At 44.1% G+C, this 26,057-nt stretch overlaps 1 protein-coding gene across 3 annotated transcripts in view; it reads left to right on the top strand.

Annotated features, from left to right (window-relative positions):
* The first annotated feature begins 6,325 nt into the window (after nt 1-6,325).
* Nucleotides 6,326-26,057, top strand: part of KLHL15 (kelch like family member 15) — a 42,560-nt gene continuing 22,828 nt past the window's right edge. The window contains exons 1-3 of one of the 3 annotated variants that reach the window (XM_016943822.4): nt 6,361-6,407; nt 8,492-8,693; nt 8,874-8,936. The gene's annotated coding sequence lies outside the window, so the exon portion shown is untranslated. Of the gene's footprint in view, nt 6,408-7,733; nt 7,921-8,491; nt 8,694-8,873; nt 8,937-26,057 lie in introns of those variants that run through there. The other 2 variants (XM_054677048.2, XM_016943821.3) reach the window with 2 other exon arrangements.

Below are 26,057 nucleotides of genomic sequence, written 5' to 3'. Positions count from 1 at the left end.
CTGCCCGGCCATCCTGCTGGATTTTTAATAGGAATTGTTTTGAGTCTGTAGATCAATTGGGAAGAACTATCATCTTGACAATATTGACATCTCTGGCCGGGCGCGGTGGCTCACTTCTGTAATCCTAGCACTTTGGGAGGCCCGAGGCGGGTGGATCACGAGGTCAGGAGATAGAGACCATCCTGGCTAACACGGTGAAACCCCGTCTCTACTAAAAATACAAAAAAAAAAAAAAAAAAAATTAGTCGGGCGCGGTGGCGGGCACCTGTAGTCCCAGCCAGCTACTCGGGAGGCTGAGGCAGGAGAATGGCGTGAACCCGGGAGGCGGAGCTTGCAGTGAGCTGAGATCGCGCCATTGCACTCCAGCCTGGGCGACAGAGTGAGACTCGGTCTCAAAAAAAAAACCAAACAAACAAACAAACAAAAAAACCTCCAATCCCAGAGGACTATCCTGCCTCACCTACGCTTAACATTCTCACCTCCCTCACCAAGACAGTGCTGCCTCTTCTTCCAAGTCCCTAAGACAGCATGAAATTCACCCCTCCTTTTGTCCAGGCCTATGCCCAGACGTCTATGTGTGAAACTATACCCCTGCTTTCTCTTCCACTACCCACACACAAAGCTGAGGAGGCCAGAATTGACTTACCTAAAGTCCCTCTCTGCCCTGTATCTAGAAAGAAATTCTGTCTTAGAGATAGTTTTGTGATCACTAGGTTATTTATTTGTTTTGTTTTGTTTTGTTTTTTGAGACCGAGTCTCACTCTGTCACCTAGGCTGGAGTACAGTGGTGCAATCACGGCTCACTGCAGCCTTGACCTCCCGGGCTCAAGCAATCCTCCCACTTCAGCCTCCTGGGTAGCTGGAACCACAAGTTCACAGCACCATGCTCGGCTAATTTTTGTATTTCTTGTAGAGATGGGGTCTCCCCATGTTGCCAGGCTTGTCTCAAACTCCTAGGCTCAAGCCATTCGCCCCCCTCAGCCTCCCAAAGTGCTAGGATTACAAATGTGAGCCACTGCACCCAGCCTGTTTTTTAGTTTTTTTAATTTTAATTTAAATTTTTTTTGAGACGGAGTCTTGCTCTGTCGCCCAGGCTGGAGTGCAATGGTGTGATCTCGATTCACCGCAACCTCCGCTTCCTGGGTTCAAGCAATTCTCCTGCCTCAGCCTCCCGAGTAGCTGGGATTACAGGTGCCTGCCACCACGCCTGGCCAATTTTTTTGTAATTTTAGTAGAAACGGGGTTTCACCATGTTCGCCAGGCTAGTCTTGAACTCCTGACCTCAAGTGATCCGCCCGCCTCTGCCTCCCAAAGTGCTGGGATTACAAGCGTGAGCCACCAAGTTTTTTTGTTTTTTGTTTTTTGTTTTTAGATGGAGTGTCGCTCTGTCGCCCAGGGTGAAGTGCAATGGCATGATCTCAGCTCACTGCAATCTCTGCCTTGTGTGTTCAAGCGATTCTCCTGCCTCAGCCTCCTGAGTAGCTGGGTTTACTGGTGCCCGCCACCACACCTGGCTAATTTTTGTATTTTTAATAGAGACGGGGTTTCACCATGTTGGCCAGGCTGGTCTTGAACTGCTGACCTCATGATCCGCCTGCTTCAGCCTCCCAAACTGCTAGGATTACAGGCGTCAGCCACCGCACCCGGCCATCACTGCATTTTTTAAGAACTTAGTTTTAGAATCAATAAATAACCTCAGAGCCTACATTCAATCTTGTCTCTATCCTTAACCACAGTCCCCAAACCCTGAAGTTGTGCTGCTGGCAACAGTAGTTACTGGAGGGTTTTTTTTCTTTCTTTTTCCACTTCTTTAGTCATACAACACCATGTAGCAGCTCTTTATTCCTGCTACTCACCTCAACTCTGGCACTCACACTTAGAATGTGTGCATGTTTGGGTACACATCTACTGAAATGCAGTACTTAAGAATATGTAGCTTGGGCTGGGTGCGGTGGCTCACGCCTGTAATCCCAGCACTTTGGGAAGCCAAGGCGGGCGGATCACCTGAGGTCAGGAGTTCGAGACCAGCTTGGCCAACGTGGTGAAACCCTGTCTCTACTAAAAATACAAAAAATAAGCCGGGCGTGGTGGTGGGTGCCTGTAATCCCAGCTACTTGGGAGGCTGAGGCAAGAGAATCGCTTGAACCCAGGAGGCGGAGGTTGCAGTGAGCCAAGACTACACCATTGCACTCCAGCCTGGGCAACAAGAGCGACACTCCATCTCAAAAAAAAAACAAAAAAACAAAAAAAAAAAAACAAAAAAACAAATATGTGGCTCGTATCTTGAGGCTTCTAAGCATAGTGTTATTTTTCATTGGTTCATAAAGAACTTAAAAGTGATTAATTTTGCTGGGCACAGTGGCTCAAGCCTGTATTTTGAGCTACTCAGGAGACGGAGGCAGGAGGATCCCTCGAGCTCAGGAGTTCGAAGCTGCAGTAAGCTATGATCACTATGATCGCACCATTGCACTCCAACCTGGGCTACAGAGGGATACCTCATCTCTTAAAAAAACTTTTTTTTAATGATTAATTTTGGGAAAGGGGGTATGTTACTCCTTTTAACATTTTCATTTACTAAGAGGCATTGTCTACGTTGCATTTCACAGTAAATAGATTTAGTTAAAATGGTGACATTCGTTTCATCTTTCATTGATAGTGGATGTTTAGCAATTACAGTACTTTTCTATCTGGCTTAGCATAGCACACTCTTTGTCTTACTCTTATCTCACTGGCTACTCCTTCTCTGTCTCCTTGACAGTCCCGTATCTTCTCCCGGATGACTCCCTCACATTGCTGCGCCGCAAAGCCCAGTCCTCACTGTACCTTGATAATCTCATAACTGAAGCTGAAGCATAATGTTATTTTTCATTGGTTCATAAGGAGCACAAAGATGATAACTTTCTTTTTAAGGTTTTCATCTACAAGGGGGCATTGTCTACACCATGTTTCAAGGTAAATATATTCCATTAAAATGGCAATATTCATTGCATCTTTTATTGATAGTGAATGTTTAGCAACTTCCAGTAACTTTCTCTCTAGCTTGTAGCATTCCACACTCTTGTCTGATCTCCTAGAACCAGTTCCCTCTGTTCTCCAGGATGGCTCCCTGGCCCAGGCACACCTCTGGGCCCAGTCCTTGCAGCTTTTCCTTCCTCCCCACTCCCTTCAAAACTGATCCTCCTGAGGTCTTTGCAATGTCAGGAAATGACAATTCCATCCTTCCAGTTGCTCAGGACGGAAAACCTTGATGTTATCCATGACTCCTCTCTTTTCCTTTATCCCTACCTCCAGGAAATCCTGTTGGCTCTTCCTCCAGAATATTTGCAAAGTCTAAGCACTTCTCACCATCTCCACTGTAGCCTCCATTCCATTCTATTCCATTCCATTCCATTATCGGAATAGTCTCCTAACCCATCTCCCTGCTTCTGCCCTAGTCCACCTAAATTCTGTTATTTACATAGCAGCCTGAGTGTCAAATCATATTGGTCCTCTTCACGAAAGCTTCCAGTGGTTCCCAATTTCTCACAGGCCAAAGATCTTACAATTGCCTACCAGGTTTTATACACTCTGGTCCCTAATTTCATTGAAGGCAAGGCTCAAATGATACCTCCTACTTTGATCATCCCAGTTAAAACTGGAACACCCTTCCCCAGCTCTGTTATTTTCCATAGCATTTATCACATCCCAATTTGGGGAATAGACGCCACAGAATTAGTCCAGGCTGACCACCACACAAACAACAAATCTAAAAATAGCAAACTCTACCACCACCTGGATTGGGAGTGGGTTAATACAGAGTCCAGAGTTGCTACAACATATTATCTAAAAGAAACAGGATGTACAAAGAAACAGCAAAGTGTGACCCATACTCAGGAAAATAAGGAGTCAACAGAAAACTACCTCTGAGGGTTCAGTGTTACTGCGATCAGTGCAATTATACTTTTTTTGTCCTGCATTTTCACATAAGATTATATTAGAAACAATTTCATAAGTCATTAAAACTTCTATGAAAATAATATATATTTTTTTTGAGGCAGAGTCTCCCTCTTTCGCCCAGTCTCCCGGGTTCAAGCACTTCTCCTGCTTCAACCTCCCAAATAGCTGGGATTACAGGCATGTGCCACCACGCCTGGCTAATTTCTTCGTATTTTTAGTAGAGATGGGGTTTCCCATGTTGGCCAGGCTGGTCTCGAACTCCTGACCTCAAGTAATCCACCCACCTCAGCCTCTCAAAGTGCTGGGATTACAGGCGTGAGCCACCGCACCCAGCCACATTTACCACATTCTAACAGGCCACATAATTTGCTTATTTATTTTATTACCTGACACATGTAATCCGTACAAGGGCTAGAGTTTTCATATGTTTTATTCACTGATGGATCCCCAGTGGGTAGAACAAGACTTGGCATGTACTAGGCACTTACACATACTTATGGAATGAATAAATAAATAGTATAGTAGATTGCAAACCAACAATTTGTGGAATTAAGTAGGAATAAAAATACAACTATGTGAAGATAATTTACTATGTTAATGTAATTACATGGTACAGTGGAAAGATCATGGGGTGGCTGGGTGCGGTTGATCACGCCTGTAATCCCAGCACTTTGGGAGGCTGAGGTGGATGGATTACTTGAGGTCAGGAGTTCGAGACCAGCCTGGCCAACATGGGAAAACCCATCTCTACTAAAGTTACAAAATTTAGCCGGGCGTGGTGGTGTGTGCCTGTAGTCCCAGCTACTTGGGAGGCTGAGGCAGGAGAATCACTTGAACCTGGGAGGCAGAGGTTGCAGTGAGCCAATCACGCCACTGCACTCCAGCCTGGATGATAGAGGGAGACTCTGTCTCAAAAAAAAAAAAAAAAAAAAAAAAGTAAAAAGAAAAGTGATTACCAAGACAACTACCGCAGACTGGGAATTTCTGAAAAGCCTCAACTTTTCTTTTCTTTTTTTTTTTGAGACAGCGTCTAGTTCCGTTGTCCAGGCTGGAGTGCAGTGGTGCAATCTCGACTCACTGCAACCTCTGCCTCCTGGGCTCAAGCCATACTCCTACCTCAGCCTCCTGAGTAGCTGGGACCGCAGGCCCGCACCACCATGCCAGCTAATTTTTTGTATTTTTAATAGAGACGGGGTTTCACTATGTTCGTCGGGCTGGTTTCCAACTCCTGACCTCTAATGATCCTTCCGCCTCGGCCTCCCAAAGTGCTGGAATTACAGGCGTCAGCCACCACGCCTGGCCTCAATTTCTTAAAAAACAAAAACAAGAGGGAGGAGGAGGGTATGCAGTATCCTAAATCCTCAGAACCCCTGGGGAAGAACCTCATTCCAACTCCACCAGCACTCCCAGGCCCAAGCTTCTAGCATGCTTCCGACCTCGCTAGCTGCTAAATAAATAGCTATTGAGGAATGTGTATTCTCAAATACTTAGGCTAGAGGGCTAAGAAAAGACAGCTTCCATCTACCTCTGTGGGACTCTACCAGTGTGAAAGGATACTCTCAAGGTATTTAACAACTCCCATTACAGTCCAGAAATTGGTGGGGAAAGTTAAAATATATTTTCTTTTCTTTTTTTTTTTTTTGAGACGGAGTTTTGCTCTGTTGCCTGAGCTGGAGTGTAGTGGCTCACGCTTGTAATCCCAGCACTTTGGGAGGCCGAGGCGGGCGATCATGAGGTCGGGGGTTTGAGACCAGCCTAGCCAACACAGTGAAACCCCGTCTCTACTAAAAATACAAAAGTTAGCTGGGCACGGTGGCGAGCGCCTGTAATCCCAGCTACTCGGGAGGCTGAGGCAGGATAATCGCTTGAACCCGGGAGGCGGAGGTTGCAGTCAGCCGAGATCCACTGCACCCCAGCCTGAGCGACAGACTCCATCTCAGAAAAAAACAAGCAAACAAAAACAAAACAAACAAACAAACAAAAACAAGAAAAGAAAAGTTAGCCGAGCATGGTGGGGCACGTCTGTGGTCCTAGCTATTCGGGAGGCTGAGGTGGAAGGATTGCTTGAGCCCGGGAGGTCAAGGCTGCAGTGAGCTGAGATCATGCCTCTGCCCTCCAGCCTGGCCGAGAGTGAGACTGTCTCAAAAATAATAATAATAATAATAACATAAAAATAAGAAATAAGAGTGAAAGAGGCATCATTGATTGAAGATAACTTGGGGAGGGGTTCATATAGTAAACGTATAGATTGATTGAAAGACACAGCCCAGTTTTAAAACTACATAAATATCCAAAAAAGCACATTTGAAATTCCACATGAGACCTTGCAATGTCAAAATAAGGAGGGACGGGGAGCATGGTGATCACAGAATGGCTTATGACATCACTTACTACATTTATACCTGGTACACAGAGCGCAGAAACGTTTCAACTCTTGCTTGAATCAAGAACAGAAGCCTCTCTTTAGACAGGTCAGTGCCACATAGTAATGTATAGCTTAAAATGTTAGTTAATGTACAAAAATCCAAACTCAGCGTTTAGATGTTCGGGAATAATGCATGAACATTTAAATATTCAGAAGTGGAATGTATGCATTTTTAAAGTTTATTTTATGATTTAATTTTAAAAATGTTTTAATGTGAAATTCTGGGGTAATTTGTCATGTAGTAATAGATACAAATATGGCAAGCAGGGATTTTTAAATAATGAACAGAAATATCTTAAAGGAGCTATTGGAAAAGATGGAAAGAAAGTGTGAACAACTTGAGAATTTCAGTGTCTTACAGTTTTTTTAAAGCTTGTTATAGTTTAAATCGGAATAAGGAAGCGTATTTCCAAAAGATTGAAGTGATTCTGTTATCTCTCCCACGAAGTAGTCTACTTCAGCAAAACAGTACACCGTGTGCTATTTTGGCCTCTTGGGAAAGATGGCATGTTCAAGTTTGCTAGAAAGACATAATTATCGCTTTTAGCGACACCTCTCACGGAAAGTTCATCGGGATATTGGTCTAGAGAGAAAATGGCGGCGGGGGGTGGGGGTGGGGGAAGCCGAAATACCTCAGTTTAGGATCTGCTATGGGCAATGGATGCCCTAATTTAAGGTTAATTGTAGATCCACGGGCTTCCAACTGTGTATTTCCGTCATCTACACTTTTCCCAGAAAGAGATGCCATAATAAATTTACAAAACAGTCCTATAGTCTAGTTTTATATTCTTGTCAAGAAAAGGTAATATTTAAAAAGTACTAGCTAGAATTCTATAAAAAACCAACAACAAAAATCACTGCCCTCTGAATGTTCGTTCTTGATTATTTTGACGCAAGTAGAGACAGAACAGCTTTTTTAAATCCGGCATTATCTCCGGGTGGTGCAGACATGCAATTTTTTATGAATTTTCCCACCCTTGGGAAATCGATTTCTGAAACGTGTAATTGTTGTGCAGTAAGCCAAGTGGACAGTGACGCAATAGTCCACTGCAAGTTGCCTTACAAAAAATGATGTCATTTGGCGCAGATCTAGTCACTTTTATAACAGGTAGCTATAGAAAAGCTCCCTCCACGTTGTCCCCGATTCCCCCACCCCCACCGTGGCCAAGATGCAAAAAGACACTTTCCTGGCTTCCTAGCCCTCAACTTGTCGAGGGTGGGCGCACCGCAGTGGCTCAGGGCCCATCGCTCGTGCAGGCGGAGAGAGACCGCTGCAAGGGGACGAGGACAGCTGAGTGTCCTCAGCCCCGACGGCGGCGCCGCGGGGGAAGCTGCGTCGGGCCCAGTCCGGGGCCGCGACGCCCGGCCGCCTGTTTTCCTCGGTGGGAAACCGCTGGCGTGGCGGGCCGGCAGCCGGGACGCGGGGCGCCGCAGGCGCGGGACAGCCTTCCCCGCCCCCCCTTCCCCCCCGTTCCCACACCCGCTCCCGCTCCCGTGGCGCCGGAAGTGACGCGTTTTGGGCTGAAAGATGGCGGCATTGGCGCTCGACCAGGGGGAAGGTAAACACCCGCCAGGCCACGGGCTGGCCCCCTCGGGGCGCCAGCAGGGGCCGAGGGGGGGGCCTCCCGGGCCAGCTCCCCGCCCCCAACGGCTTCCCACCCTCCGCCCTCTCTCCCAGCGTGGCGGGCTTCCGCGTCAAGACGACAGCGCACGGGGCCCCCTGCCGGCCAGCCCCGCCTCCCTGGGCGGGCCCCGGGCGGCTCCCGCGGCCCGCAGGGGGCGCGCGGCCCGGAGCGGCCCCCGGCTCGTGGCCCCGCACGCCCCGCCCCTTCCCCGCCCCTTTCCCGCCTTCCTCCACCCCCGGCGTGGGTGATCCCGAGGCTCGGCGCGCTTCGGGGCAGAAGCCCAGAGACGCCGTCCTCGACGCTGCCTCAGCTGGTGCTTCTGTCTCTGCCTGCTGCCCCCCAGCCCTTTTCCCCGCCCGCGGCCCCAGTCGGCCCTCCCGCCGAGCCCCGTCGGGTGCTGCGAGGCCCCCGGCGTTGGCAAGGTCGGTCCGGGCCCCGACGCCGCGCCGCCTCGTGCGGAGCCCGACTGTCTGGTTTCTCGACTCAGCGCTGTCTTCTTTCCCAGGACTTATCCAGAGGGGGCTGCAGGCGAGCACGCTCGTGCCCCGCCGGAGCGACCCGGCTCGTGCCGGGAGCGGCTGCTCGTAGACGTCCGAGGAGCCTGCCGAGTGCCGTCCCGGCGCCCGACCGCCCACCCATCGGCCCGCTGGCCCGGTTCTTCCTGATGCAGACTGCCGTCCACTAGAGGCTGGACAGGACCCCCCGAGGTACGTAGCCGCCCCTGGCCGCCGGCCTGCGGAGCCCGGGCTTCGCCCGCGGCCCCGAGCTAGGCACGAATTCGCCGGCCCTCTCTGCACGGACCCGAGTCAAACATTTGGTAGACGCCGGGACCTCGTTTGTCTTCGAGTTTACTTAAATTGTTTGAAATGTAATTTTTTTTTTTCCAGAGACAGCGAGAAAGAAAAAGGAAGAAGCATAATTCAGCCATTTTTTGCAGCACACAGCTGCAGGTACCATGATTATTTTTTGCCTAGCCCGTTCCTTCCCTTTAACAATTCAATTTATGCCTGAAATAGAACTATGCAAAATGCGAGGCATAAAACTAGGAATCGGAAGGTCTGGGTTCGACTTGGGTGACTCTGAGAAAAAATCGCGTACCGAGCCTCGGTTTCTTATCTATGAAATATAGTCGGTACTACCAACATCGCAGGGTTGAGAGGACTATATGAGGTCATATATGTGAAAATAATCCTTAACTGTAGAGTGTTGTAAGAATGCAAGGCCGTTTTTTAAGTAACCTTTGGTAGAGTGGTTAATGTAGTGGCTAACTGTTGCTGCCTCTTTATTTCTATATTATAAATATAAGCAAATAAGTACGGAATAATAGTAAAGCAGTGCTGTGAATCCATAGATCTGTAATAGTCACGTTGCTTGGCCTTCCTCCTACGAAGTGCTAACTGCTTATTTAAATAACGGTATTCTTTAATTCAAATGTAACGTTACCGTAGGGGCTTTGCTTTTCATCGTTCTAGGCCGCTTTAGGCCCCTTTTCTTACTCCAAGTATTTAACACCTTACATTTGTTAGTCTTTTCTATTTTCCGAATTTGTTTGCCTTTGTTAATCTGATTAAGTGGTAATTTAGAAAATGCTTTGCAGACATATATGCCCTAATTTTAATGCCTGTTTTTCATATCTAGGGAGCAGGATGCTTGAATACTTCTACTAATTTGAAAATTGGTTTTGAAGAGCTTATCAGTGCATTCATGTTTCAGTAATCCTTAATAGATCTAGAAATGTATAGAACATTTCAACTTTTTAGCACTTAATTAATTATATAATTTTATTCTCATTTTTAATCACAACACGTAGTAGGTGCTTAGAGTCACAGTTTATCAGTGGTAGAGGATGTTAACTTGCACTCTTCATTGCTGATTAATTTGGGGAAAGAATAAGATAGTAAATATTTGTGGTTTGAAAATTAAATTTATTTTGCCAGGATTTATATGTGTAGCAGATCAGTATGGATCATTTTTACTTGGCATATCAAAAATATAGTATGGTTTGGCTTAAATGGTCCACAAAAAGTGAAAAGAGAAGCATTTTTGGGTATATTGTTATTTTTAGCTAACAAATGGTTTTGAGTAGTTAGATGTTTTATTAAATTTATAATCCTCTAGTCCAATACCAGTTGTCTTTCAGAGTATGCTTTTGTGTTTTGTAAAAAGGCAAAATAATAGAAGTTGGGCAGGATTTACATAGTAAAAGGAAGAGCCTACTTCAAAGTGGCTGGTTTTATAGATTGGATTTATCACTAATCTTGATAAAATTTTGACAAATCATTGCTTTATTGGGGATTTCAAGGTTTGACCTTCTCTCTACCTCGAGTCGGGTTATCTCAGAAACCTAACCTTGATCAGGGCAGGCTTGGCTTCATGGATGTTCAGAAGGGCCCCACACTTGGTTTAATAATCTGCATGTAAAACTGGGATTGTACGGTATAAGGGTGAATGGTAAAATTCATGCTAATTTAAATTTTTAATTTTCCTTTACTCAGAACGACATTAAACATCAAATTTAAAAAACACGGTGAGAGCCGGGAGCGGTGGCTCAGGCCTGTAATCCCAGCACTTTGGGAGGCCGAGGCGGGCGGATCACCTGAGGGTCGGGAGTTTGAGACCAGCCTAACCAACGTGGAGAAAACCCCGTCTCTACTAAAAATACAAAGTTAGCCGGGCGTGGTGGCGGGCGCCTGTAATCCCAGCTACTCTATTCCCAGCTACTCTGGAGGCTGAGGCGGGAGAATCGCTGGAACCCGGTAGGCAGAAGTTGCGGTAATCCAAGATGGCGGCACTGCACTCCAGCCTGGGCGACGAGAGCAAAACTCCGTCTCAAAAAAAAAAAAACCGCGAAACAGTTGAGAGATACGGAAGAAAGTTTTGAAAGAGCTTTACATTTTATTACCTTTAACGACTTTTTTTTTTTTTTTTTTTTAAGACAAGAGTCTTGTTCTGTCGTCGCCCAGGCTGGAGTGGAGTGGTGCGATCCCCGCTCATTGGAGAGGAACCTCCACCTCCCGGCCCGCTCATTGGAACCTCCACCTCCCGGCCTCAAGCGATTCTTGGGCCTCAGCCTACTAAGTAGCTGGGATTATAGGCGCTCGCCACCACGCCCGGCTAATTTTTGTATTTTTAGTAGAGACGGGGTTTCACCATGTTGGCCAGGCTGGTCTCGAACTCCTGGACTCAAGTGATCTACCCGCCTTGGCTTCCCAAAGCGCTGTAATTACTGGCGGGAGCCGCCGTGCCCAGCCTTTTTTTTCTTTTTTTTTTTTCTTTTTTTTTTTTTTTATCTTTTGAGACACAGTCTTGCTCTGTCTCCCAGGCTGGAGTGCAGTGGCGCGATCTCGGCTCACTGCAACCTCCGCCTCCCGGGTTCAAGTGATTCTCCTGCCTCAGCCTCCCGAGTAGCTGGGATTACAGATGCGCGTCACCATGCTTGACTAATTTTTGTATTTTTAGTAGACACGGGGTTTCACCATGTTAGCCTGGCTGGTCTCGACTGACTTCAAGTGATCCGCCCGCCTCGGTCTCCCAAAGTGCTGGGATTACAGACATGAGCCACCGCGCCCGGCCATCGCCCAGCCTTTTAACAACATTTTTCCCTGATTTTGAACAAGAGTCCCCGCAAATGATGTAGGTGGCCTGTTGTCAAGCCTGGCCTTTCCCAGTGCAAATGTTTTGAGAGTGAATAATGTTAACTGTGAGGAGAATGAATCTTTAGCTTAGAGGAGGTGGATTACTTTATTAGCATCTATTTTCTCTGAATTGGAGTGCTATAGCTCATGTGGTGCTTTTTTTTTTTTTTATTGAAGAGAAATGAAAGATAGAGCCATGGGTGAGGCATTGTAGAACAGTGTTTAATAGGGGAGGCTCTGAAGTCAGGCAGACCCCAACTTCACAACTTACTAATAATTATAGCCTTGGGCAAGTTACTTAACCTCTGTGAGCTTTGATGTTCTCATCTTTAAGTCAGGGATGGATACAAAACATGGAAGGTTGCAAGAATTAAATTTATCTGTCTTTCCAACAAATATTTATTAAGCACTTATTATGTGCCAAGCACTGTTTTAGGTGCTGGAGATGCAACAGTCAGTGAAGCAAAACCGACAAATTGAAGCAGAAAGGAAACTAAGTAAAATGGATAGCCTGTATTGCCATTTAATATACTGCAGAGAATAATAAAGTGGAGGGGTATGGGGATTGTCAGGTTGATGGGGCAGATGGGGTTTTGCAACTTTAAAAGAGGGTGTTTGAGGAAGGCCTCACTGAAATGACACCAAAGACCCTAAGGGAACCATATATATCTGGGGATAGTGTGATCCAGGCAGGGGGAACAGGGTGTAGAGAGGCCTTAAGTTGGGAGTGTAGCTGGTTTTCAAGGAACAGCGGCACCAAGGGAGATAGTAATATAAGATTATTATTATTGCCATTTTAAGAATCATTGGAAAGGCTCTCATAGTTCATCTCTGCCAACGGTATATGTTGTATTGCTGCTGGTCCAAAAGTGGAAGGCCTTTTCAGAATTTGAAATTTTAACTTTGGAAATAAGAAATTAGGAAAGGCAAAATATGTTGTCAGGTTTTCTGTTTTTAACGTAAGACCCTTAAAGCTCATCAGGCTCAATCACTGAAACATGTAAGAATGGATAAAAAAATACCCTTTGTCTCTGATAAGATCTTTGAATTTAGTTAATGATATATATTATAGACTAATGATTTGCAGGAAATCTGTATCATAACAGCAAGACTTTCCAAAATATTTAGTTTGGTTGTATAATTCTTATGAGGAACTAAAAGGCTAACATTACAGTATTTGTGATTTCATGTTAGAATAGAACTTAGAAGATTTGGGGTTTTATTCCCCAATAGAGGCTTTTCCTAGAATTCTCACTGGATCCCATCTCTAAAGGCTAGGGAAGCTGTTTTCCATGACATCACTCTTGGACTACTTTTAGTCATAGTGTGGAATAAGCAGAGAAGCATTAAATTAAAGTCTTCTGATGAAAAATAGCATTCAAGCAGGGTTTTTTTTTCTTATAAGGCTTCTTGTATTATAGGATGACGAAATGCTAAACATACCTGAAAAGTGAAGTAATTTGGTGCCAGTCTGGAGGCTGGAGGACCCAGGGCCGTCCTAATAGCTTAGTTAAATGGTCATTTGCAATTTGGTCCTGAGTTATAAAAATATTTTGATGACAAGAAAGAATTTCCAGTATTAAACAAATTAAAGTTAACTTACACAACGTCTCCTCCCATATTAAAGTGAGTTTTCAATTTGAGTAGTGTATTGAGAGTAAAGTGACCGCTAATAGAGCTTAAAAGTCTGTCTTTAAATTTGTCTTTTGTTTTATATTGGTATGTTGAGAAGTTGGCTGCTTTGAGATTGTCAAATTTACATTTTTTACTTTATGGGTTACAGAAGTGAGAAATGTTATGACTCAGAAATTAATTCTGTTTTTATCCGTAGTAAGCCTTTGCATTCTCTTTTCGATATGCAACTGTGGCATTTTCTGCATAGGCATCAATTTTGGTAGGAGAACAGTTTGGGGATGAAGATAGTATGAAATCATTTAAATTTTTCATTGAGGGTAAGTATATTATATCAACCTCTGAGAATCTAGCTTTTGCATTGAATACCTTAAGCTTTTGTATGAATTTTCAAGCAGCTGTGGAAGGAATGTGAAAGCAATAAATTATTGCTTATGGCATAAACATAGAGGTTAATTTTGAAATGTCTTTTAATTAATTGCCTATAATTTTGCCTTCACATCAGAATGGCAGCCTTATAACTGAAAAGGAAGCATTTAATTTCTTTGCCTTTAATTTCCTGTCCAGTTTTACCTCCACCAAACTTCTTTTTTTACTGGTCACTAGAGAGTTTGAAGTGTTCAAAAATTCTGTGATATAAATAGCAGTAATAGTCTTCCAGGGCAGAGGTAGGAAGAGGTTGAGGTTTGTGCGTGCACGTGTGTGTGTGTGTGTGTGTGTGCGCGTGTTGTCACTTATCTCTTATACTTTCAGTTGTTCTCAAGCCTGTGGTCTCAGGACTTCTTTGTACTTATTTGTACTCTTAAAAATTAGTGGGGGCCGGGCTTGGTGGCTCACACCTGTAATCCCAGCACTTTGAGAGGCCGAGGCGGGTGGATCGCTTGAGGCCAGGAGTTCGAGACCAGCCTGGGCAACATGGTGAAACTCCGTCTCTACTAAAAAGAAAAAAATGAGCCGGGCGTGGTGGTGGGCTCCTGTAATCCCAGCTACTCAGGAGGCTGAGGCAGGAGAATCGCTTGAACCCCGGAGCAGAGGTTGCAGAGATCATGCCACTGTACTCCAGCCTGGGTGCAGAGTGAGACTGTCTCAAAAAATAAATAAACAAATAAAAATTAATTCTATTACATGGTAACCTAAATAACTTTTTTTTATGAAAAATAACTTTTCTAAAACAGTTAAGAACTTGGTGAAAAGAGTGGCATTGTTTTAAATTTTTGCATATCTCTTTAATATCTGGCTTAATAAAAGCCAATGGGCTTCTCATCAGCTTCTGCATTCAGTCTGTTGCAATATCACATACCATGTGTAAACCTCTAGAAAACAGAATGAAAGTGAAAAAGACAAATAACTATTCTTTATTTATGTATTTATTTTGAGAAGGAGTCTTGCTCTGTCGCCCAGGCTGGAGTATGGTGGCGCAATCTTGGCTCACTGCAACCTCTGCCTCCTGAGTTCAAGCAATTCTCCTGCCTCACCCTCCTGAGTAGCTGGAATCAGATGCACATGCCACCACCCCTGGCTAAGTTTTGTATTTTTTAGTAGAGATAGGGTTTCACCATATTGACCAGGCTGGTTTTGAACTCCTGAGCTCAAGTGATCAGCCCACCTCTACCTCCCAAGGTGCTAGGATCACGGATGTGAGCCACTGTGCCCGGCTGACCAATAACTTTAAAAAAATTATTTGGATAATAATTTTGACATTGGGAAGCCCCTTTAGTGGGGACTGGGATCTTTTAGGACAACTGGATTCACTTGTCCCCAGATCATGCTTTGAGAATCCCTATACTAAATCATTCTTAGGCACAAAAATGTGAGGCTTTCTTTTATTTAGTCAGTACCAAGTTTACGAAACAAGACACGTTCTTCAGTATTTCTTTCCTGGTAGTATAAGTATGCCTTGTCATTTTGTCTAATTGGTTTCCCTCTTGAAAAAAAAAAAAACCTACTATTTGAAATTCTGAAGGCCATGTATAAAGTGTTGATAAACCTATATATGAAAAGTAAGGATACAGAATTTTTGTACATTGAACATTTTGTCAGTAAATGTTTTTCCTCAAAGCCTCTTAAATTTTTCCTCCAGCACTCATTTAAAGAGTTCTTATTTAAGGTTTTTGTGTTTTACAATGATTCGTTTTTTTCTTTTGGGAGAGTGGGGCTACGCACTTCTTGTTGAGCACGCTACTGCTGCCGCGGCTGTCTCTGCCATTGCAAAGTAGTTCTTATAATAGTTTTCTTCCTTAAACTGATATAATTCTGTACTTAGATTTCTTTTTAGAGACAGGGCCTTGTTCTGTTGCCCAGACTGGAATGCAGTGGCTTCATCGTGGTTCACTGCAGCCTCGACATCCTCAGCGCAAGCGATTTTCCTGCCTCAGCCTCCCAAGTAGCTGGGGCCACAGGAGCACGCCACCAAGCTCTGCTATTTAAAAAAAATTTTTTGTAGGGAAGAGGTCTGGCCACATTGCCCAGGCTGGTCTTGAACTGGATCAAGTGATCCTCGTGCCTTGCCTCCCAAAATGTTGGGATTACAGGCATGAGGCCGCTGTAACCAGTTAAAGAATTATGTACACAATTTTTTTTTTTTGGGGGGGGGGGACATGGTCTCACTCTGTTGCCCAGGCTGAAGTTCAGTGGTGGATTATAGCTCATTGCAGCCTCGGCCTCCCAGGCTCAGTTTATCCTCTGACCTCAGCCTCCTGAGTAGCTGGGACTACAGTCACACACCACCACGTCTGACTAATTTTTGTGTTTTTAGTAGAGATGGGGTTTTGCCACATTGCCCATGCTGGCCTCGAACTCCCGAGCTCAAGCGATATGCCCATCTCGGCCTCCCAAAGTGGTGGGATTACAGACATGAGCCACTGCGCCTGACTCCGATCTGTTATAAATCTGCATTATGATAAACCCTAGGGAGGCATGGGGTAGGTAGAGAGGAGACTGAGGGTTCTCACTTATGTTAATTCATTTATTCACCACCCTAACTTGATAATAAGATGATGATGATTATTAGTAATGTATGGATGGAAACCAAGATAGGAAGTTAACAAAATTTCTGTAGGTCACACAGTAAGCACTCTGATTTCAGAGGTTTTGCTCTTTCCGACCACACTATTTTGTATTTTTTGCAAATAGAATCTAATTTTTTTTTTTTTTTTTTTTGAGACAGGCTCTTAGTTTGTTGCCCAGGCTGGAGTACAATGGCGCCATCTCAGCTCACTGCAACCTCTGCCTCCTGGGCTCAAGCAATCTTCCTGCCTCGGTCTCCCAAGTAGCTGAGACTACAGGCACACACTACCACGCCCAGCTAATTTTTGTAGAGACGGGGTTTTGATATGTTGCGCAGGCTAGAATCTAGTCTTAACTTTATTTCTAGCTACTAGTTCTGTGACCTTGAATAAAAAGTCAGTTCACCCGTGGACATTATTACTGTCTTCATCTGTGGAGTTAGAGTTGACCTGGGTCCTGAGTCTTGAGAAACTATACTCAGAAGGTGGGCTGGGGGGTTTCTTCAAAGTTAACTAGATCAGGCTTACTATTTTGGCTGTAGTAGTACCACACGAAGGGTCATGATAATAAGCCTTAATGTTACAGTGTACTTAAGGTCCATGCACTGTACTAAGTGCTTTACATCCATTAACTTACTTAATTATCGCAGCAACCTGTAAGGTAGGTTCTATTAATATTAGTACCCCAATTTTTTTTTTTTGAGACATGATCTCACTCTTTTGCCCAGGCTGGAGTGCAGTGGTGCCATCTCTGCTCACTGCAATCTCCGCCTCCTGGGTTCAAGCGATTCTCCCACCTCAACCTCCCGACTAGCTGGGATTACAGGCGTGAGCCACAACACCTAGCCAATTTTTTTTTTATTTGTAGTAGAGATGGGGTTTTGCCATGTTGGCCAGCTGGTCTCGAACTCCTGACCTCAAGTGATCCACCTGCCTCGGCCTCCCAATATGCTGGGATTACAGGCATGAGCCACTGCACCTGGCCAAGTATACCCCCCCCTTTTTTTTTTTTTTTTTTTTTTTTTTTTTTTTTGAGACAGAGTCTCGCTCTGTCGCCCAGGCTGGAGTGCAGTGGCACCATCTTGGCTCACTGCAAGCTCTGCCTTCCGGGTTCACGCCATTCTCCTGCCTCAGCCTCCCAAGTAGCTGGGACTACAGGCTCCTGCCACCACGCCCAGCTAATTTTTTGTATTTCTAGTAGAGACGGGGTTTCACCATGTTAGCCGGGATGGTCTCGATCTGACCTCATGATCTGCCCGCCTTGGCCTCCCAAAGTGCTGAGATTACAAGCGTGAGCCACCGTCCCTGGCCTGAAGTACCCCAATTTAAAAGTTTTAGATTTTACACTTTTTAAATTAATTAACTAATTAATTAATTTGAGACGGAGTTTCACTCTTGTTGCCCAGGCTGGAGTGCAGCGGCCCGATCTCGGCTTACTGCAACCTCCGTCTCCCAGGTTCAAGCGATTCTCCTGCCTCAGCCTCCCAAGTAGCTGGGATTACAGGTGCCAGCTACCATGACCGGCTAATTTTTGTATTTGTAGTAGAGACGGGGTTCCACCACATTGGCCAGGCTGGTCTGGAACTCCTGACCTCAGGTGATCTGCCCACCTCGGCCTCCCAGACTGTTGGGATTATGGGCGTGAGCCACCGTGTCCAGATTTTACATTTTAGAGCACAGAGAGGCTGAGTAGCTTGCCCCAATATCACAGAGCTAATAAGAGGTAGAACCACGCTTCAAACCTAGGCATCTGACGCCAGACCTATACCCTTACTTACTACTACCATCTAGAGACTCTATCATGTTGGTCACTTAATCACTGAGTGTTTCACTGTTTTCTACTTAATACATGCTTACCATAAAAGTGTAAAGTACTGCTGCTCCTCTAAAGTTGTTAGTCTTATTGATAAATGCACTAAGCTTTTTAGGTAGAAAATAAGTTACTGCATATGTCTCGGTTATCGCAGATGAGTTTTAAAAGTCTGTTTAGATCAGGTAAACTTCACAAATGCGTTGCTGAGACTTCAAAAGTAGCTATAGTTTATTTAACTGGCATGTGTATTTAGTGTGTTGCATATTTACAAAATCATATAAAAAGAATGAGAATTTTAGGACTAAAAATATTTTAGAGATCATGTCTAGTGCTCTTGTTTTTACAGATGCAGAGAGAAGGCCAAGGAAATTTGAGTAACTTACAGATATTTCTGTTCTAAAACTGTTAGGACCCTTGGTTATAAGTAGGAAAAATCAACCTAAGGTAGTAAAGAGGAAGAATTTATTCTAAGAATGTAAGGTTCTCTCAGAACCCAAGGGCAGACATAGAACTGGGCTTAGCAACTGGGAGAACGAGGCGTTCAGGAGCACTGCCTGTCCTCCTTTTGGCTTTATTCTTTCTCAGTTGACTGCCTTTCTCTGATCTTCAGCCCACATGGCAGACAGAAGTGGGTGCCCACAGTTGCTCTTTGACATGTTCCAGTTCCCGTCATACACAGTCAATACACGTCTCTCTCTTTTTATCTTTGTTTCTCTTTCCCTCGCCTTTGCTAAGTTTCTGTTCATCTTGATTCATATTTCCCACTCCTGTATGACCACGAGTGACTGTGGCCAGGATCACAGAGTGGGAGGCTGCCTGCTAGGAATCCCTCTCAGCAGGCTGGGTGCCCAGAGGAGAGTGCTGTGTACTCAGACAGGAGCTGTCTTTACATATGTCTTTGGGGTCGTCTGACTCACAGTTTACCAATTCTCCTCCTCCTCCTCCTCCTCTTTTTTCCCCCACTGCTTCTCTGCCTTATAATATTTCCATCATAGTAAGTATCTGGAACCTTAATTGTTTTTTTTTTGTTTGTTTGTTTTGTTTTTTTGAGAAAGCATAGTTTCTCCTTTTATAAATTTCCTTTAGATGGAGTATTTTTCAGAAACGTGAATATTAGCTGTTTTAGACCTTTTCAGGTAATGATTAACTGTTGAATAGAGAGGGTGACTTTGACATGAAGTGAAGTGTGGTATTTTTAGGCATTGTCAAAATAACAGATTAATGAAACAAAGCAGTTTACTCTCAAGTATATGAACACTAATTTCCAGCCTTCTATTATTAAATCTTCATTAAATGTGACCAATAAATCTTTTCTTTCAGAGTTGGGGTCTTGTTCTACTGCCCAGGCTGGAGAGCAGTGGCATGATCATGGCTTACTGTAGCCTGAAATTCCTGCCTCAGCCTCTTGAGTAGCTGAGACTGTAGGTGCATGCTACCATGCCCAGCTGATTTTTTTTTTTTTTTAATTTTGTTAGAGATGGGGTCTGTGTTTCTCAGGCTGGTCTTTCAAGTGCTCCTTCTGCCTCAGCCTCCTGAGTTGTTTGGATTACAGGCACAAGCCACTGCTCCCTGCAGACCAGTACAGCTTGACAAGGCAGAATGATTGTTGGTGACCATAATGATCCTGAAAAAAAACATATAGTATCAAAATTTTCATCCAGTTTAATTTGTTGTTTTTAATTCTAATTGTTTTTTTCTATTATTACTACTTTTTTTTAGAGATGGGGACTCGCTATGTTGCTTAGGCTTGTCTCAAACTCCTGGGCTCAAGCAATCCTCCCGCCTTGGCCTCCCAAAGTGTGGGATTACAGGTGTGAGCCCCACACCCAGCCCTATTCTAAATATTTTGAAAACTGATAATTAGTGTGATGTTGATAGCCTTCTTAGAATGGTTATTCAAACACTACACTGTACGAGATTCCTTTTGTTCCCAGTATGCATTTGTGTATGTAGGAAAATTCTAAGCTCATTAATTTTACCTTTAAAAATAATTCAAGCCTGGGTGTGGTGGCTTACGCCTGTAATCCCAGCACTTTGGGAGGCCGAGGCAGGCAGATCTCTCGAGGTCAGGAGTTCAAGACCAGCTGGCCAACATGAGGAAACTCCTTCTCTACTAAAAATAAAAAAAAATTAGCCGAGTCTGGTGGCGTGTATCTCTAATCCCAGCTACTTGGCAGGCTGAGGTAGGAGAATCACTTGAACCCAGAAGGTGGAGGTTGCAGTGAGCAGAGATCGCACCACTGCATTCCAGCCTGGGCAACAGAGTGAGACTCTGTCTCAAAAAAAAAAAATTTTTTTTAAGCTGGGTGCAGTGGTGTGCCTCCTCAGGAGATTAAGGTAGGAGGATTGCTTGAGCCCAGCAGTTCTAGACTGTTGTGTACTATGATCATGCCTGTGAATAGCTACTGCACTCCAGCCTGGGGAACATAGCAAGACCCTGTCTTTAAAAACTAAATCAATAATTCAGATGAACAAGACCAAACTTGTAGCTTACTTTTATCTTAAATGTATTAGTAAAGTTGTTTTGCCAAGCATTGATTAGTTTCCAGAATATATATTTTTTCCAAATTATAGATAGACCTCTTGTGTTCTCCCTTTCCAAATGAAATGATACAGCTTTCGATTAATGGAGTACTAATAAAAATTTGTTATTAATTTCATCTTTTATATACTTTGCTGTCTTAGATAAGTGAACCTTTAATGTGGTAGAATCAATAGGACTTAAAGGTAGGTTAGGGGACAGAAGGGAAGAAAGAGGCACCTCAGATGCCTCTTGAGAAGATAGAGAATGCTGAAAAAGCTGATGTGGGGGCAGAATAGAACTGATTGTTTAGACATGTTGATTTTGAGATGTCAAAATGGGATCATACCAAAATGGAGCACCCAGAAGTGTCTCCTAGGCAGTTGATTACACATATATATGGACTGGAGTAAGGATGGAGATCTTGACAGAGATTATCCAGGTATTGGTGAAAGTACATATAAGTAGAAACCATGGATTAGGTGAGCTCATTTAGGGAGACACAGTGTTTAGATGAGAAAAGAGGCAAGAACAGAATCCTAGGGAATACCGATGTTGAAAGGTAGCTCAAGAAAAGTGAGCCCATGAAGGAGATTGAGAAATGAGCAGCCCAGGACTAGGAAGAGAATCAGGAGCACAGTGTCATAGAGCTGAGAGTGTGATGAGCTGAGCATAATTTATGCTACAGAAGGATCCAGGGAAATGGGGACTAGGATGTAACCTCTGAATTGGACCAATTAGGGCCTTTTAAAGAGATTTTTATAAACTTTTTTAAAAGCAGTAATACACTTTCATTGGAAATAGATTAGAAAACACAGATTAGCAAATAGGAAGGGATAAAAGTAAAACTACCTGATACTCTACCATTTTTTATTTTTTATTTTTTTGAGACAGGGTCTTCCTCTGTCATCCAGGCTGGAGTGCAGTGGCACGATCTCAGCTCACTGCAACCTCCACCTCCCAGGTTCAAGCAGTTCCCCTGCCTCAGCCTCCCCCCACCTGAGTAGCTGGGATTACAGGTACCTGCCATCACACCCAGCTAATTTTTGTATTTTTAGTAGAGACAAGGTTTTGCCATGTTGGCCAGGCTGGTCTTGAACCCTGACCTCAAGCAATCCGCCTACCTTGGTCTCCCAAAATGCTGGGATTACAGGCGTGAGCCACCGCACCTGGCCTACTCTACCGTTTTTAATGTTTTTGGCATTCTATCCTTTTAGACTTTTTCTTTTTTTCTTTTTTTGAGACAGGGTCTCACTGTGTCATCCAGGCTGGAATGCAGTGGCATAATCATGGCTCACTGCAGCCTCAACTTCCTGGGCTCAGGTGATTCTCTCACCTCAGCCTCCCGAGTAGCCGGGACTACAGATGTGAGCCACCATGCCCAGCTGATTTTTTTTTTTTGAGACAGAGTCTTGCCCTGTTGCCCAGGCTGGAGTGCAGTGGCACAATCTTGGCTCACTGCAACCTCCAGCTCCCAGGTTCAAGCAATTCTCGTGCCTCAGCCTCCCAAGTAGTTAGGGTTACAGGCATGCGCCACCATGCTTGGCTAATTTTTGTATTTTTGGTAGAGATGGGGTTTCACCATGTTGGCCACGCTGGCCTGGAACTCCTGACTTCGTGATCCGCCTACCTTGGTGTCCCAAAGTGCTGGGAGGCTCACAGGCGTGAGCCACGGCGCCTAGCCCTTTTTTTTTTTTTTTAAGAGACAGTGTCTCACTATGTTGCTGAGGCTGGTCCCAAGCTTCTGGCCTCAAGCAGTCCTCCTACCTCAGCCTCCCGAAGTGCTGGGATTATAGGCATGAGCCACCATGCCTGCCTTTTCTTATTTATTAACAAGGGTTTTTCTTTTTTCTTTTTTCTTTTTTTTTTTTGAGATGACTTTGGGCTGGGATAACTATTGAATAAATGGGTTAATCTGTCAGGAAGTTGAATAAAGGGTATCATGGACAACATATTGATGAAACAAAGTAGTAAATCTAGTGATAGTTTATTCATGAGAGTGGAGAAGTGGCGTCTTTTTAGTGTGTACATAGATGCCACCTTTTCCTTCTTGGCAACTGAGGGCTCAGCCAAACCCAGAGTACAGAGGGATTCCCAAATGGCACTCATCTCCATACCTAACACAGTACCTGGCACACACAAAGGCTCTTCCTTTTAGTAAATGAAATGGGAAGGCATTGACAGAGTGGTGACACTGGCAGTGACAGCCTCCCTAAAGAAGGAGGTGTAGAGCAAGTGACAGCAGTTGACTGCAGTGCCCGCTGCTTCTCTGGAGGGCTCGGGGTCCATATAAATACCTAACCAGGGGAAGGACAGAACTTGGGAGATTGGGTCCCAGCAGTGTCACTGGCAGAAATTCAGAGCCGTAGATGTTGGCTGCCACATCCTTAGTGCTCTTTTAGGCTAGTGTGGTTTGTAGGTTGTGTTCTAGAAAATAGCTGCAACATATGATTCCAAGTCATGAGGTATTCTAGAAAATGCTTAAAAATGGCTGTAGTATCCCAGAGATTGGTCCATATCTGCTGTCCTTAGTTTGGGAACATCTTTGATAGTGCATCAGTGTTATACCAGCAGGGAATGCCTCACAACTGTTCGGTGGACGAAACTGCTGAGAGGCACTGAAGATTGGCCCAAGATTAAAGGACCAGTTGGCATAGTTTTTGTTTAGCAGGGCAGGGATGGAGGACAGGCAGAGAGTTAAGGGAAATGAAGGCCCTGGTAAGAAAGTGGTTGCTCTGATATGGTAAGGTCTAAGCTGGAGAAGGACAGAGGTTAAGTTAGGAGATGATAGACCAAGTGAAAAGAGAGTAGGAAGGTTAAGTAGGAAGTTGACAGTTTAGATTTCAGATGTAGACCAGTTTTGGATCAGGAACAGGTCCAAGTGGGGTGGGAGTAGGGTTTGCAATGGAATAAGTGGGGAGGTTGTAGGAGTTGAGATGGTCAGGGAGTTTTGACTTACAGTTTTTGGATGGCTGATCTTATGTGAACATTGAAGAGGTGTGAAAGATGACTTAGCCAGGTGTTGAAGTCTTGTTCCAGCGATTCTCCTGCCTCAGCCTCCCAAGTAGCTGGGATTACACATGCCAGCCACCACGCTCGGCTAATTTTGGTATTTTTAGTAGAGAGGAGGTTTCTCCATGTTGGCCAGGCTGGTCTTGAACTCCTGACCTCAGGTGATACACCCTCCTCAGCCTCCCAAAGTGTTGGGATTACGGGCGTGAGCCACTGAGCCCGGCTTTTTTTTTTTTTTTTTTTTTTTTGAAAATGGAACCTCTCTCTGTCGCCCAGGCTGGAGTGCAGTGGTGCAGTCTTGGCTCATTGTGACCTCCGCCTCCTGGGTTCAGGAGATTTCTCCTGTCTCAGCCTCCGGAGTAGCTAGGACTACAGGCGCCCGCTACCATGTGCGGCTAATTTTTGTATTTGTTTTGTATTTTATTTTATTTATTTTGAGACGGAGTTTCACTCTTGTCGCCCAGGCTGGAGTGCAGTGGTGCAATCTCAGCTCACTGCAACCTCCGCCTCCCAGGTTCAAGCGATTCTCCTGCCTCAGCCTCCCGAGTAGCTGGGATTACAGATGCCCGCCACCACGCCTGGTTAATTTTTATATTTTTAGTAGAGATGGGGTTTCACCATGTTGGCCAGGCTGGTCTCAAACTCCTGACCTTAGGTGATCCACCCATCTCGGCCTCCCAAAGTGTTGGGATTACAGGCATGAGCCACCACGCCCGGCCTTTAATTTTTGTATTTTTAGTAGAGACAGGGTTTTACCATGTTGCCCAGGCTGGTCTTGAACTCCTGATCTCAAGTGATCCGCCTGCCTCAGCCTCCCAAAGTGCTGGGATTACAGGTGTGAGCCACCATGCCTGGCCCAGGTGTTGAAGTCTTCATCAAATGTTTGAGAGTGATTGATCAGAAGATGTGTATGGAAGTGACAAGGGGTGACAGAAGATGGATTTTTATCTGAGCAAAAGGCCAAGTTTTAGAAAAAGAACAATAAATAGAAAGCTAAGAGAAAGAAGACTTGGAAAGTAGGGCTGTAAGCTCTAAAAGTTTTTTTTTTTTTTTCTAACACGCGTGGGAGTAGAGCTAGAGGTTGGAGGCAGGAGGCCTGGAAGCTGTGACTTTTAGGAAAACTATGTCTCATTTAAATCAGGTTGAGGAGAGAACTTTCTGTGACCAACCTGAGCATGTAGGGGATTTTGTTTACGTTGAAGTAAGGTTCCACAGGGCACAGTGGAAAGATTTGGGAGAGAATTCAGGGATGGAGGATGGGTCATTGGGGAGGAAGCTGGGAGCTGTGTAAGGATGAGAATTAAGAAGATAGATGGTCTGGGGTAGGGGTATGTGAAAAGGAGAAAATTAATTTGCTTCATAAATAACCCAGTAGACTGAATTAGTGGCCAGGCACAGTGGCTCACGCCTGTAACCCCACCACTTTGGAAGGCCGAGTCAGACGGATCATCTGAGGTCAGGAGTTTTAGACCAGCCTAGCCAACATGGCGAAACCTGTCTTCACTAAAAATACAAAAATTAGCTGGGCGTGTAGCAGGTGCCTGTAGTCCCAGCTACTCGGGAGGCTGAGGCACAAGAATCGCCTGAACCCGGGAGGCGGAGGTTGTAGTGAGCCGAGATTGTGCCACTGCACTCCAGCCTGGATGACAGAGCAAGACTCCGAAAACAAAAAAATAGACTGAATTAGTTTATTCCACTGTATTTAAGATATCTAATTATAGTTCTCTATTTTACTTTCATTTCTCTGATATGGAAACATTTGGTTTAATTTCCTTTAAAATTATAGATTTGTATTTTTAAATATATAAGCATTTCATCATTATTGTTTTTCAAAGTAAGGGTAATGAGGTAAATGAAAAGAAAGCCTCTCCTGAAAACCTACTACCCAGGGACGTTATTTTGGTATATATTTCTCCAGACTTTTTCTCATCTAACAAATATATGCATATTTAGTTTTCGAAGATGTACTCAGTATACTGAAGTCACTTGTTTTTTTTTCATACAATATCTGATAAATATTCTTTGTAAAAATAGTTAAACTGTTGACATCATTTTAAATTGATAATTTATTGTAGGACTGTATCATGTTTTAATAATTTGTTATTGGACTTTTGAATAGTTTCTGATTTTTAAATAATAAGCCTAGATAGAAAAACCTTTGTGTACAACTTGCCTATTTATTTGAATATTTCCTTTAGGTAAATTTCTAGGAGTTTTCAGGTATACTTTTTAGTTTCATTTTTGTCCCTTTTCTCATTATTTAGTATTTGGCTGTGAAATCATTTTTATGTTGCTTATTTTGGAACCTGTTTAAAGTATATTTGATGAACAATATGAAATCAATGGAATAGGCATATATTATTTGTAAGATAACAATTTACCATTGTTTGATACATATATATATATATATATATATATATATATTTTTTTTTTTTTTTTTTTTTTTTTGGAAA

Source organism: Pan troglodytes, chromosome X (assembly GCF_028858775.2).
Source record: "Pan troglodytes isolate AG18354 chromosome X, NHGRI_mPanTro3-v2.0_pri, whole genome shotgun sequence".
NCBI lineage: Eukaryota > Metazoa > Chordata > Mammalia > Primates > Hominidae > Pan > Pan troglodytes.
Note: the sequence above shows the minus strand (reverse complement) of the source record. Positions and strands in the feature narration are given on the sequence as shown.